The sequence below is a fragment of the Dendropsophus ebraccatus genome, chromosome 2 (assembly GCF_027789765.1).
Source record: "Dendropsophus ebraccatus isolate aDenEbr1 chromosome 2, aDenEbr1.pat, whole genome shotgun sequence".
NCBI classification, from domain to species: Eukaryota; Metazoa; Chordata; class Amphibia; order Anura; family Hylidae; genus Dendropsophus; species Dendropsophus ebraccatus.
The window spans coordinates 98,518,658-98,533,341 of record NC_091455.1 but is presented as its reverse complement, the minus strand read 5'-3'; the positions used below and the strand labels follow the sequence as shown (position 1 = coordinate 98,533,341).

Here is a 14,684-nt window from a genome sequence, read left to right as displayed (position 1 = left end):
ATTTAAAACTGTGCCACATATCAGGTTGTTCTATAAAATGAGGATGCTGGTATTAGGAAAAAAATATATGTAAATGGGTTAGTAACCTAATAAGTGATAGGAAACAGAGGGTGGTTATTGATACTCAGATTGGGTCAGTTACAAGTGGGGTACCGCAGGGGTCAGTATTAGGTCCACTGCTTTTTAATATGTTTATTTATGACCTTGTAGAGGGGTTGCACAGTGGAATTTCCATTTTTGCAGATGACACTAAACTGAGTAAAATAATCACCACAGAGGAGCATAATATAATATAACAGAGCGATTTGGAGAAGCTAGAGGCTCGGCAGAGAAATGGCAAATTACATTTAATGTGGATAAATGTAAGGTTATGCACTTAGGCCGTAAAAATAATAAGGACAGTTATGTGCAAAATAATAAAATAATGGGTAAAACTGCTTCCGAAAAGAACCTGTGGTATTGTTGGACAGTAAACTCAACTTTAGTGATCAGTGCCAGGCAGCAGCTGCCGAAGCTAATGAAATTATAGGATGCATCTAACGAGGCATAGATGCTAAAGATGAGAACATAGTTTTCTCTCTTTACAAATCATTGGTCAGACCACATATGAAATACTGTGTACAGTTTTGGGCATTGGTATATAAGAGGGACAAAGCTGAACTGGAGCGGGTGTAGAGGAAAGCGACCAAGATCATTAGGGGAACGGGCGAGTTAAAGTACCAAGACAGGTTATCAAGCTTGGGGTTATTTAGTTTAGAAAAAAAGATATCTTACGGGCGATCTAATTGCAATTTACAAATGCCGTTGCCCAGGGTGCTGGATGCTGGTGTTGCACTAGCTGGTGGGCTCTGGTGTTTTGGGGCAACTTTGCAATGGTGGCCTTGAGTAGTAGTACCCACCCCGGACACACGGGCACCAGACCTTGGTAGAACTAGTGTGAGGTACAGGTGTGGGTGCAATGTTAGTGATGACAGAGTCTCGACTCACAGCTGCTATTGCAAAAATATATAAAAACTCTTTAGACAGACTCTTGAGGTAGAAGTTAGTAGAAGAAAAAAGGCTAACGTGCAAGGGTAGTTTAGGGGCCGGATAGAAGATCTCGTCTAAGTAGTAACAGTAGTCTGCCGAGATGTGTGTTGAATATAGTATCTTGGTGAAAGAATCCTTGTACTCACATTTAGATATTACTTGGATATCTGACCACTTTCTGTCTACACAATATTGGAGACCACCATGTGAGGTTGTACGAATTCCAAGTCTCTGTCTCTGGGTGGAGCTTACTAGTGAAGGCTTCCCCACGTAGTTGAGCATAGTGTCAGTAAAGTCTTTCGGCTTAGTGCACTTTTGCTTTACTGGGGATCAGTCCCTCTTCCTTTCCTTTTGGGGGGTGACTGTCCTGATTTAAAGATCCTTGCCGTAGACAAGGGTTGTCCTAGTGTCTGGGTACCCCACTTTTAGTGTTCAGCACTGCATAGGGGGGTGGGAAAGGAAGTGTGGAGAATAGAGAGGGTAAAAGTGTAGAGAGGAGGCAACTGTGATTAGATAAAAATATACACTGCAGCTGTGCAAAGGAAGAGTGTTACACTGTAAAAGCTGCCCAATGGTCTATTATGACCTTATTGATGACATAATGTAAAATAGAAAAAAAATAGACTCATAGATAGAAGAATCATTTTAGAACTTTTTTCACCTTTAGGCCTGGTTCACACTACGTAAAAAACACAGCCGTATTTCATAACAACGGCTGTATTTGCGCAAATAACGGCCGCTGTTTGCACAAATACGGCCATTGTTATGAAATACGGCTGTGTTTTTTTACGTAGTGTGAACATAGCCTTAATGTTAACTATAATCTGTGAAATATGTAAAAAAACAAACTATATTGAAATATTCTGGGGTAGAAAAATTAAAATAAAGGACTAAAATAGTATGGATGCATAAATATGTACACAATTACACTAAGGCTCCGTTCACACGTAGTAAAAACTGGCGGAATTCCACAGTGGAATTATCCACCGCGGAATCACACCATCCTCTGTGTCATACTGGCTGTCTATGGGAGGCTCACGTGCCTTCTCTCTCCGCTCAGAAGAATTGACATGTCAGAGAGGAGGCGTGCGAGCCTCCCATAGACAGCCAGTATGACACGGAGGATGACGTGATTCCGCTGCAGAGAATTCTGTGTGAACGGAGCCTAATACCTTGTACCCTTTAAACATATGACAGCACTCTGCAGAGGCATTCTTAGCAGAAGGCATTGCTGGACACAAGCCCAGGCCAGTAACGGACCTCTCTGCCTGTCATTCATCCTCTCCGAGCGCGCTGACCGGCAGAGCGCGGTGACTAGATACGGGTGGGAAGTCGCCCAGATAACTTCCCCGCCTCTGCCTGTCATGCCCCCGGGGGATTAAAGTCCTTTTTTTTGGGCATGCAGCTACTGCCGCAGCCGCAGCCAGCACGTGCCGCAGCTGCTGCAGGAGCTGTATACAGCAGTTCAGGGGACCATATCAGCCTGACTTCCATTTAAATTTTGATGGGCTGCGCTGCTGGCTTGGGATTGCATTGCACAGGCATGATTTTTCCCTGGCTAAATCTCTTGATCAGAGCAGGTGTCAGCAGTAGGACCTGCTCTGATCAATAACATTTGACATGCCTACATTTCACACAGCTCAATTTACACAGTTCAGCTGCTAAACATTCATTGTCAGAAATACACTTTCTAATGTGATTTGCAGTGGCAATGGTTTTTAGAAATGTTTTACTGCCCTCTAGTGTTCCACAAAAAATGTTCTTAAAGCCTGCAAGTGTATATACAGGTAGATAAACATTTGGTATATAGTGGGTTCATTCATACCCGTATGTGTCCGCATTCCAATTCAAAAGAGATGAAGTTCACTGACTGTGGCCGTGTCACTGAACGTCCGCTGTCATACATAGTGTGAACCTGCTTCAATGGGTAAAAACATAAAATTTCGTTTGGAAAAATTTCCTTTGGGAAGTGTTATTCTTCTCTTTAAAGCCTGAAATACAAGGGAAGCATAGTAGAAAAAGAAAGACAAAAGGAAGAGTAGAAAAGAAAAAAAAACAGTAAGAGCCTTATCTTGTGAGAGAGTATCTTGTGTGCTGTAGCGTAGTGTCCCATCACTGGTATCCTGGTGCCAGCCACACAGCTTTAGAAGGTCAGCAGCCAGATTTCTTCCATAACAGAATGGCAGTCTTGTTTCTATGATGTTTGCTAAAATGCAAGAAAAAACATATATAAAAAGGACGACAGATTTATCAATATTATGCTGCTTTAAAGGGGTACTCCCATCTAACAAAAATGGCTTCCCAGCCACTTCCAACCTGTTTGTGGCCGCCACATATAGTCATGAAGCCAAAAACAGACCAAGTGCAGCAACACAATTTGCATAACTCCCGTCAATTTTAATGGGAATTCTGCAAACGGTGTCGCCCCGTGATCTACTCTGTTTATGTAGCTTCTAGTGTGCTTCAGCTGTAACCAATGTACAGAGCTTAACTTGGCTTACTATATATTGTACTGGTGACATAGGGTATACTGCAGCGCAGCTTCTATTGAAGTGGATGAGAGCTGTGCTGCACTAACCTGGCCGCACCACTACACAATGTACAGAACCTTGGCTTGCGACTCTCTCCATTGTTTACATCATGATGTTACCGGGTATCGGCACCCCCCCAATCAGCTATTGATTTCCTCTCCTGTGGTTGTAAGTAGCCATTGTAGCCCCTTGGGGCCATTAACCCTTTAATGACAGAGACACTTTTCATTTTTGCACTTTTGGTTTTTCCTTGTATTTGAAAGACCACAGCGTTTGCATTTTTTTTACCTACAGACCCATATAAGCGCTTATTTTTTGCAACACCAATTGTACTTTGTAATTACATTTTTCCATAAAATATGCTGCGAAAGCAGAAACAGCCGGAGTGTATACACATAGTATACGCTCCATCCAGGATCTCTAGCGGCGCAGCAAATAACTGACATGTCAGTTTTCTGCAGCCGCTATTCATTGAATAGCGGCCACAGAAAACCATGTCAGTGCACACTATGGATGCTCGCTCCATAGTATGCTGTGGGGAGTTCTGATGCGGGCACGCACGGTTGCTCCCACATCAGAACTCTGTGGCGCCAAAGACCATCCAGCCAGTACTGCAGTACCGTCTGGGACGATCTTTTCAGAGATCTTGCATAAAAAAAAACAAAAAAACTTGCATAATATATTTTTATAATGTTTAGGTAGTTTTTTTAAACTGAAATGGATAGGCGAGACAACCTAAGAGCTCTTGTATTTGTTAGACTTGATCAGTACTAAACAGTTATTTACCCTCTGGAATCAGCAATGTTACGGTTCAATGACAAATTAGCAGGGACCCTAAAAACAGTGAGAAAAGGAAACATAAAGGGAGGTGTTTTATAAGACTGGCATATCTGGTCAGTCAAAGTAAACTCCCTGCCACCGATCACTTCAGCAGATTTTTTTAAGGGGCGCTGGTCCCTAATAAATTTGCTTTTGTGTAGCGCAGGGCATGCACTGAATGCCAGCATCAATATTGATATCCACTATGGTCACTGGTGTATCATAGTAAATCTGGTGGGCTGCCACATCCCTCTTATGCTGCCCTTTATATAAACCTCATTAAGAAATTCTTATCCACATGAATGTCACAGAGGGTATCTCCATTCCTTTCTATAAGCTACAACAGACAGCAGCTTTGTAAGAAACTTTACTTTGCTAATAGTTGGGGGATCTAGCCAGACCCACTATCATCACCTGATCTTAAGGGAACCTGTTGTTGGATCTCAGGGGAACCTGTTGTTTAATCTTAGGGGAACCTGTTGTTGGATCTCAAGGGAACCTGTTGTTTAATCTTAGGGGAACCTGTTGTTTGATCTTAGGGGAACCTGTTGTTGGATCTCAGGGGAACCTGTTGTTTAATCTTAGGGGAACCTGTTGTTTGATCTTAGGGGAACCTGTTGTTGGATCTCAGGGGAACCTGTTGTTGGATCTCAGGGGAACCTGTTGTTTAATCTTAGGGGAACCTGTTGTTGGATCTCAGGGGAACCTGTTGTTGGATCTCAGGGGAACCTCTTGTTTAATCTCAGGGGAACCTGTTGTTTAATCTTAGGGGAACCTGTTGTTGGATCTCAGGGGAACCTGTTGTTTAATCTCAGGGGAACCTGTTGTTTAATCTTAGGGGAACCTGTTGTTGGATCTCAGGGGAACCTGTTGTTGGATCTCAGGGGAACCTGTTGTTGGATCTCAGGGGAACCTGTTGTTTAATCTTAGGGGAACCTGTTGTTGGATCTCAGGGGAACCTGTTGTTTAATCTTAGGGGAACCTGTTGTTGTATTTCGGGGGAACCTGTTGTTGGATCTCAGGGGAACCTGTTGTTGGATCTCAGGGGAACCTGTTGTGACAAAATGTAGGGTTTTGTAAGGGGGTTCACAACCATTACGATGAACAGGTACATGCAAATTCTTTGGAATAAAAAAACAAACAAACATATACCTTGTAGAACACAGTGTTAAAGTCTTAAAATGAGCTAGAAAATGCTACAATTTGACTATTACGGTACATGCATATGTACACAAAAACATAACCACTTGCGCATGCACATACATACATTACACCCATTTACACACTACAGCATACACATCTATACAATGTAACACATATTTACACGTACAATCACACACATATACACAAACATACACATGCATCCACTTACTTCTCTCTTGTATTTCTTTCTTGAATACTTCTATCTATAGTAACAGCAGCCATTACTCCCTCCCACCTTCCAGAGTCACTGTGGACTCTTTGATCCCTAGCCAGGAGTGATGCTGGAACTTTGAGAAGCTCTTCCTTCCCTCCCTCCCTTCTGTTATAGAACCCTACTGCTCTATATATGTAATGCTTTCTTACACCAGTAGAGGGCAGAGTGTATTACAACACATAGCGGACCTTCCACAGATTTTTTAAATTGAATATCTGTCATAGAATAAAGTAGCAGCAAAAAGGCTGACATTGTACTTCATTAAAAAGTTCCATAAGTTAGAGCGTCAATGAAAAATGGATGTATGCATATGGCATACAACAGCTTCTGTTTTTACTATCCATTTTCGCACCTTTTTTCCTCCTTTAAATATTACACATTAAACGGACAGCAAAAACACAGTGTGAACCCAGCCTAAATGTGCGATTGCATGAAAGGAATTTATAAGATTTCTTCTATATAAGAGGCTGCACATCTTTACCTACCACAGGACTTCATGCTGTCTCTTCTACAGGTAAAAGCTCCTCCCCACAGATGATTTTGTTTAACTGGTCCACTTTCACGGCTCATTTATAACAATGGAAAGCTGACTGGCTGGAATACTCTGTGAGCATCTTACATGCATCTGTTTTTGTTAATCCCCTCGTAACTGTCATTTGTGTCTTTCAGGCCAAGAAAAACTATTTTTCCATGTGTACTGCCATGTGACAGAAATAGCTTTTCACACTAAAAATGTGTTTGTCTGCTCTGTTGCATCTGTTGGTCCATGGGGAATTAGTCAGAGGCAGACAATACCTGCTCTTTCCTTTAGATGACACACACTTATTCTCCTAACACAGGCATTACTGCTTATTCAGTGGCTAAAAAAGAGGGGATCAAAGCACTCATTCTATAACAAACTACTTTCTGAAAGAAAGTCAGAGAAAACTGCATGCAGGTTAGTTTCACACTAGTTTTGAAAGTTAAAGGGCACATTTATCAATGTGCGCATGTCTAATTTTAAATACCCGCAAAGGACGACCCAGACAGACCTCCAGTAAAGAAGGTGATTTGATCCGCCAAGGATGTACAGCTTATGGTCCTTTTACAAGGAATAATTATCATTCAAATCTGTGCAATAATAATCGCATTATTACCTGGTGGAAATACAGGTAACGTTCAAGTGAAGAGCGAGAAATCCTTAATCGTAATCTTTCAACATGTTCTCAAATCATCGCTGGTCGCTCTCTGATAATTCGCAGATTGCTTCGTCTAAACAGTCTTTCACATATTCACCCTAGTTTGCGAGATGGCCTTAAGTGATCTTAAAGGGGTTATCCACCCAAGAGCTAAAAAATTAAATGTGGCCTTGCTAACCAAGTTCCCCTGAATATTTTGAGCCATCTCCTGTCTTTCTAGCTGCTGCCATTCCTGAGTTACAAGTTTTTCTAAAAGTCTATCTATATCCAAGATGGTGCAGGGCAGGAAACTACATTTCCCATCATGCATTTCCCTTACTCGACCATTTGTGTACTCGCCCCCTTTGCCTCCTTTATGTTACTGCTGTGATTACTATTGCACAGTAAACACAGGACTGTTTGTTTTAACTGAAATTGCATCACATCGCCCTAGTATGTATTCTATACTAGCTGATGGTGTAGCAGAGCTGACGCGTGCATGGTGTAAGCTATGTTCTGCATAATGGGCATATATTTACCGGGTAATGGGAGGGTGTACTGTAGGATTAGATCTCTGCTTGCTGACTGTGAATGAAAACATTCTGGTTCCATCCAGACTCTAAGAACATTCATAACACTTACAATATGCAGAGCTGTGATACAAAGACAGGTACATATGCATGCATTCAGTAACAGCAAGCAGGGATAGAACTATAACTTTTCATATTACAGAAACCTAGGCTCTGGGACTAATGCAAGTTTATGGAAGCAGCACTTTCACTAGCAGTGATCACCTGCATGCAGATGATGCAGATTCTGTTTCCTGGAGGTCTGGTCAATAGACAGCTAATCCAGCCCCCACAGAGGAGATCACATGTCCTGTGACCACAAAGGGAGGGGGGAAGAGGGAACAAAGTGTTGTCACAGAGTGGACACAGAGAAGATTATTTAGATGTCCAGAGCGAGTAAGTAAGAGAAAAAAAAACAGGGAAAGGGTGCAAGATAGGTTATACATGTATATTAGACGTAGGGTGGTATTGGGAAGGGGGATCATTTAGAATGTTGATTTTGTTATTCGGATAACCCCTTTAAAGCAATTGTAAAAACAATTGTATCTCTTTGTCTAAACACTGATTGGCATAAAAACCAAATTGTTGCTTCAAAATTAGAAACAGGCATTACATGTGCCTTCCCCTGCCCAAACCATTTTGAGGCACATAGCAGATGGAAGTTTGGTGTTACAGTGCCCCATTATGTGACTTGTCATTATCAGCCACCATCACTGTTTGCAGTGGTGGCATAAACAAGAAACCTAAAGTGCTACATCCTGGCCCACCAGATGACCGGAACACGTCATGTCATTTCTCACTGGTTCTTCATTGGTGGGCCCCAGATACCCCAGTCCGACTCTGCGCTCAAGTGTAGAGCAGTGTGTTTGCTGTGAAGCAACACACTGGCCAAACTGCTGGTGTGATGATCTAGGGAGCCATTGCATACTGCCCCTAGTAGTGATACAAGGGCACTAACAGCTCAGCAACATGTGCAGGGCATTATGTGACAACATGTGTTGTCTTTCATGCTAGAACTACCAAGTGTTACATTTTTCTGCAGGATGATACTCTCCCACACACAGCAAGAGTTTCTTTAAATTGCAACACTCTGTTGGCCTGGCCAGATATTAGCCGTAGATAGTGTTAGGGTCCTATTCCACGGGCCGAGGAGGGCCCGATAAACGATGTAAACGAGCGGCGATCTGCTAGATCGCCGCTCGTTTACTGGGCCTATTCCACGGCCCGATGATCGTTGAGCGAGGGCTGCAAGGACATCGTTACCGATGTCCTTGCAGTCCTTGGAGAATCATACATTACCTGCAGGTCTTCTCTGCGCTGTCTTCATCCCCGTGTCCCGCGCGCTCTATCTTCCGAATGGCCGGTGAGCTGACAGGCCACACTCAGCCAATCACAGGCCGCGGCGGTCCCAGCCTGTGATTGGCTGAGCGCTCCGTCAGCTGACCGGCCATTCGGAAGATAGAGCGCGCGGGATGAAGACAGCGCAGAGAAGAAGACCTGACAGGTAATGTATGCTGCTGCGCTTCTGAAATCGTCAGTCGCCCACCGTGCACCGCTATTCAACTGTAGCGATGCGCAGTGGGGGAACGATGATTTTAGGTCTGGCCCTAAATGAACGATCAGCCGCTGACACGATCATCGGCTAATCGTTCTCTCTATTTCACCGAACGATAATCGGCCGAATCGGGCCAAATGGGGCCGATTCGGCCGATTATTGTTACTGTGGAATAGGGCCCTTAAACAATGACAGTTCATGTGGAACAGCTGCTTTTTATACAGTGTGTGAACATAGCCTTAAAGTGAATGTATAACTGTTTATAGCCAGATTCTGAAGCATGCTCTTTTTCCTAATTTGTTTCTATTTTCTGATTGTAATTTCTTAATACAGTAATATTGCGGCAGCCATTTTGTCTGAGCTATTTTAAAGAGGACAGTTAGCCAGCCTCAGAGGTATGGGTTTAGAATTTGTCTGACATTTCAGCGAGTAGTCAAATGGGTGTAAACTTAGTTTTAATAATGGGAGTGATATATGGGAGCATTCACGCCCTACAATATAAAGCATTTACACCCTCTGACTGTAAAATCCATCAACTGATCAAGGCCGTATTAACAGCTGCTGCTGCCCTGGGCACTAAACCTGAAGACGCCCCATCTTGGGGAGCTTGGGGGAGAGTGGTTTCGGCTAAATGCATTTTTTCTACATGGAGAAACATTGTCTGCATCACATTTTTCATGATTTTTAACTGCCTAAAACATAAATTTCCACATTGAATCAATGATTAGAGCAGTCTGCATATTGTCTGAAGGAATTCTCACCACAGGATTGGTAGGTAATAGGCATCACAGCGATACCAGACCTGAAAAACACCTCCACACCAGACCTGACCATACCTCCTCCCCCTATCCCCTCAAAAAGACACCAGATTTACTGGCAAGTCTGAACAGGTGGGAGACTAAAAAATAAAAACAACAAAAAAAAGTTGTTTTCTTACCCTTGCTCCCTGGTGCTGCCCCCTGAAAGGTGCTGCCCTAGGCACCAGACCACGTGATAAATACAGCCCTGCACCTGATATTGTCAGGGAAAACTATAAATACACATATCTCAGTAATGGGAGGGCAAGAAACTGTAAACAGCTGTGTAACCAGGATACCCTAATCAAACAATATTAATCTCTTAGCACTCTGGAATCAAGGGTGCTTTAAAAATTATTATTATTATCATCAATAATAATAATATTAATAATAATAATCATCTCATTTTTGGGGGTTGGCAACAGGTCATCTTTAATGGCATTTAGAAATATGCTTTACAGCAAGCCTCATGGACATAGACAACATCCTGTCTGTGATGATGAAAACAATACTGCTGAAAAGTGATATGTGCAGAACAGGAAGTATCAGCTAAATGGAGAAGTCCTGTGAAAATTTTTATTAAAGTATTGTATTGCCCCCCCAAAAGTTATACAAACCACAATATACACTTATTACAGGAAATGCACATAAACGGGGAGATTTATCAAACTTGGTGTAAAGTAGAATAGGCTCAGTTGCCCCTAGCAACCAATCAGATTCTACCTTTCATTTTCCAAAGAGTCTGTGAGGAAAGAAAGGTGGAATCTGATTGGTTGCTAGGGACAACTGAGCAAGCTCTACTTTACACCAGTTTAATAAATCTACCCAAAGTGTTTTTTTTCCCTTCACTTACTACTGCATCAAGGCTTCACTTCCTGGATAAAATAGTGATGTCACGACCCGACTCCCAGAGCTGTGCGGGCTGTAGCTGCTGTAGAGGATGATGGCAGGGGGACACTGAGGGACACAGGACACTGGAGGGACACTGAGCATCCCCAGCCATCATCCTCTCCAGCAGCCACAGCCCACACAGCTCTGGGAGTCGGGTCGTGACATCACCATTTTATCCAGGAAGGGAAGCCTTGATGCAGTAGTAAGTGCAGGAAAAAAAAGCACTTTATGAGCATTTCCCGTAATAAGTGTAAATTGGTGATTTGTATAACTTTTGGGGGGCAATACAATACTTTAATAAAAAATTTTGCCGGACTTCTACTTTAATAATATTTAGGTTTTGGAATAAAAACTGCTAGATTTCAGTGCTATTTTGAAATAGAGATAGGAAAATTGGAGAAAAAAGGGGGAAATTATAATAAACACATCACAAAAACCTGATTTAAGAAATTTGCCCATTTTCTGGTTATTCTATAGCAGTTATAGGTATACTTAACAAGTGATGCGATTTATCAGTACTACTGCAGGCAAATGCTTCACTGTCATATGAAACACAGCCTTCATAGCATCTTTATATTATACCATGCAATCCGGACAATCGTACTGTTACAGGGAAACTTGTATGACTACATTATACTAGATGTGTGCACTCATGTACATCTGTCTTTGTTTGTGTGCCCCCTTCTCTTGACAAAAACCTGCATGTGGCCATGTATAAGCTGATATAATGTTTTCTGGTTGTATGTAAAAGAAAGATTGCTAAGGAACATGAAAAAGGAAATGCATAAAACATTTATCCTACTCTGAATCTCAAACATCTAAGCTTGGCCATCTGAAATAGTGGGATGTGTGCTATTCTTGTATGCAGCTATTAATGTACTTTCCACTGACTTCTTCTCACTGTGTCCTTAGAAGGACAACCCAATTCTACTTTTGAAAACAGCTTTTTTGTTATGCATAAAAAAGGAGCCATATAGCACAATACATAGCTTAACAGAGAACTCAAATAAGCTTTTCTGTAAGATTTAATTAGTTTTTCTAATAAAACATAATCATCCATTCAATTGAAAACATGAAAATAAATTTCATCGGTGGGAAAGTCTTGGCATGCATATAAGGGACGCAGATGTTTTTCTCATCTTTCCATTTGAAAAATAAAGCCAAAATTAATCCTTAAAGGGGTATTCTCATTTCTCCAAGAATCAGATGAGCACTCCTCACTTCCTGGTTTGGCAGGATGGGGACGCAGGGGGGCAGAGGACGGGACACAGTGGTCCATAGCTGAATCAGCTCTGCATCGCTGTGTCTCCAACAGGTTACACACCTCACCTCTCCAGGGACAAACCAAGCCCTGGAGACATTTGTGACCTCAGAGGGAGACATAGAAGGAGTAAAAACATAGTTACCAGCTCCCAAGGATCCTGGCCACTGCTCACAGAGCAGAGGTAAGTGATTGAGAAACTAAGAAATAAGCTGTCAACTAAAGCGAAGAGAGAAAAGGGCCAAAAAGCAAAACTAAACAATTTTTCTAATGCAAAGCATTTGCAAATTTGCTTGCTTTTCTATTCCCTATCACCTGATAAAGAATATCTCTTTAGGGTGCCTTCACACACACCAGGCCCTAAGCGGATTTTACGCTGCAAATTTGCAGCAAAATCTGCTGTGGTTCCATTAGCAGTATCTTTCCTATGAGAATACATACTCACATCAGGATTGACATCCCGCTGCGAGTATGTAAGTTAACCCCCGCTGGCTGAAGCATACATCACCTGCTCCACGCTCCGGCTTGCTTGTTGCAGGGGTTCCCAGCATCTGCACATCCCGCTGAGCCAATCAGTGCGCTGCCCTGCCGCAGCCACTGATTGGCTGAGCCGGACGTCCAGCCGGGAACCCCTGAAGCAAGGCAGAGTGGGGAACAGGTTATGTATGCTCCAGCCAGCGGGAGTTAAATTACATACTCGCAGCGGGATGTCAATCCTGTTGTATGTATTCTCATAGGAAAGAACTGCCAAAATCCGCTGCGGATCTGGTGTGTGTGAAGGCACCATTAGGACATCCATGTAATACAAATTTAGAGTACATTCACACAGGATCTGCTGCAGATTTGAAACTTATACAGCAGATATCAATGGAACTAAATAAAATTAGCAATTTTAAAGCTGCTACAGATCTTGTACATGTAAATGGACACTAAGGGGAAAAATGTGGTTATATATCTCATCGTATTGCAGCACCTTTTGGCTATGTTCTCACAGAGTATTTTTGCTCAGTATTTTGGTGAGTATTTTGCAACCAAAACCAGGAGTGGACTAAAAACACAGAAAGGCAATGTTCACACACTGTTGAAACTGAGTTGATGGCCGCCATTTAATAGCAAATAACAGCTGTTTCTGAACCGCATCAGAGGGCATTGTCACCTAGGAGGGGCTTCATGATAGTTGGGCCCCCTCTCCCAAGAGAGCTATGGCCCAACTGCCGTAAAGCTCTGCTTAGGGGACTCCGTCCACCGAAGAAATGAAGCGATTTAGAGCAGAAAGTAGACACAGACAAGTGTTATACAGGTATATATTGAATGGGCAGCATCTAAGCTTGTGAATGGTGCAGAGAACCACACATAAATTAAGGGGGGACAATATCACTTTAATGAGCTCTGGTAAAATGAGAGCTGCACCATGAATAGTTGGTATAGGGAAATTACACCCGTTTTTGTTTCAGACAAATTGATAAATCGGGGCATTTGTCTCAGTTCTGAGGTATAGAACTGTTACCTGTGGATCAGGGAAATGTGATATGCACCGTAAGGCTGGGTTCACACTACGTATATTTCAGTCAGTATTGTGGTCCTCATATTGCAACCACAACCAGGAGTGGATTGAAAACACAGAAAGGATCTGTTCACACAATGTTGAAATTGAGTGGATGGCCACCATTTAATGGCAAATATTTGCTGTTATTTTAAAACAACGGCTGTTATATTGAAATAATGGCAGTTATTTACCGTTATATGGCGGCCATCCACTCAATTTCAACATTGTGTGAACAGAGCCTTTCTGTGTTTTTAATCCACTCCTGGTTTTGGTTGCAATATGAGGACCACAATAGTGACTGAAATATATGTAGTGTGAACCCAGCCTAAACATTGCACTTGACAACCTAAACCCTTAATCATATTTTTTATAGTGATGGCTATTTCTTACACAATAAGCTAAAAGTGAAGGCTAAAAACCCGTACTTTGTATGCCACTAAAAACGTTTGCTATGAAGTACAAAGCACATGATTGGTAGTGATATAGTTAACACATAGAACGCAGCCAACACTAGAATTACTGCTCACAGCTGCTACCAGAAACATTAACAAGTCTCAGGAAAAGCAGACACCTGGGAATACTGGAATCTCACAGAGAGGCTCTTCAGTCATCTTAGTTTCTTAATATTTCACTTTTTTGTTCACATTGTATGGTATAGTCTTTGGACCAGGTGACAACTTTTGCACTTTTTGTGTGGATAAAAACTACAGTGGAGTGTTTTGTACTTCTGGACAAACTGAAATTCTGTTACTAAATAAAAAAGTAACTGGCCCTTTAACCCTTCAATATTATTACTGTGTGTCAACAGGAACACAGTAAGGCTGGGCTCACAATGCCTTTGTACCATATGTTACAGGGAACCAAACATGACATTTTAGTGTTTCGAGTTACAAGGTTGTTGTAACTAGGGATGATCCGAAGCCTCCGAGGTTCGGGTTCGTATGAACCCGAACGCTCGGCATCAGATTCCTGCTGTCTGCCCGCTCCGTGGAGCGGGTGGATACAGCGGGAGGACCGCCTGTAAAACTGGGGTACAGCCTATGGCTATGGCTGTATCCCAGTTTTCCAGGCGGTCCTCCCACTGGATCCGCCCGCTGCACGGAGCGGGCAGA

The 14,684-nt window shown here is 42.4% G+C and overlaps 1 long non-coding RNA gene across 1 annotated transcript in view; it reads right to left on the bottom strand.

The window, feature by feature from the left end:
• Positions 1-3,114: 3,114 nt before the first annotated feature.
• Positions 3,115-14,684, bottom strand: part of LOC138784583 (uncharacterized) — a 63,213-nt gene continuing 51,643 nt past the window's right edge. The window contains exon 3 of the long non-coding RNA XR_011361881.1: positions 3,115-3,235. This is a non-coding gene — a long non-coding RNA (uncharacterized lncRNA). The remainder of the gene's footprint in view (positions 3,236-14,684) is intronic.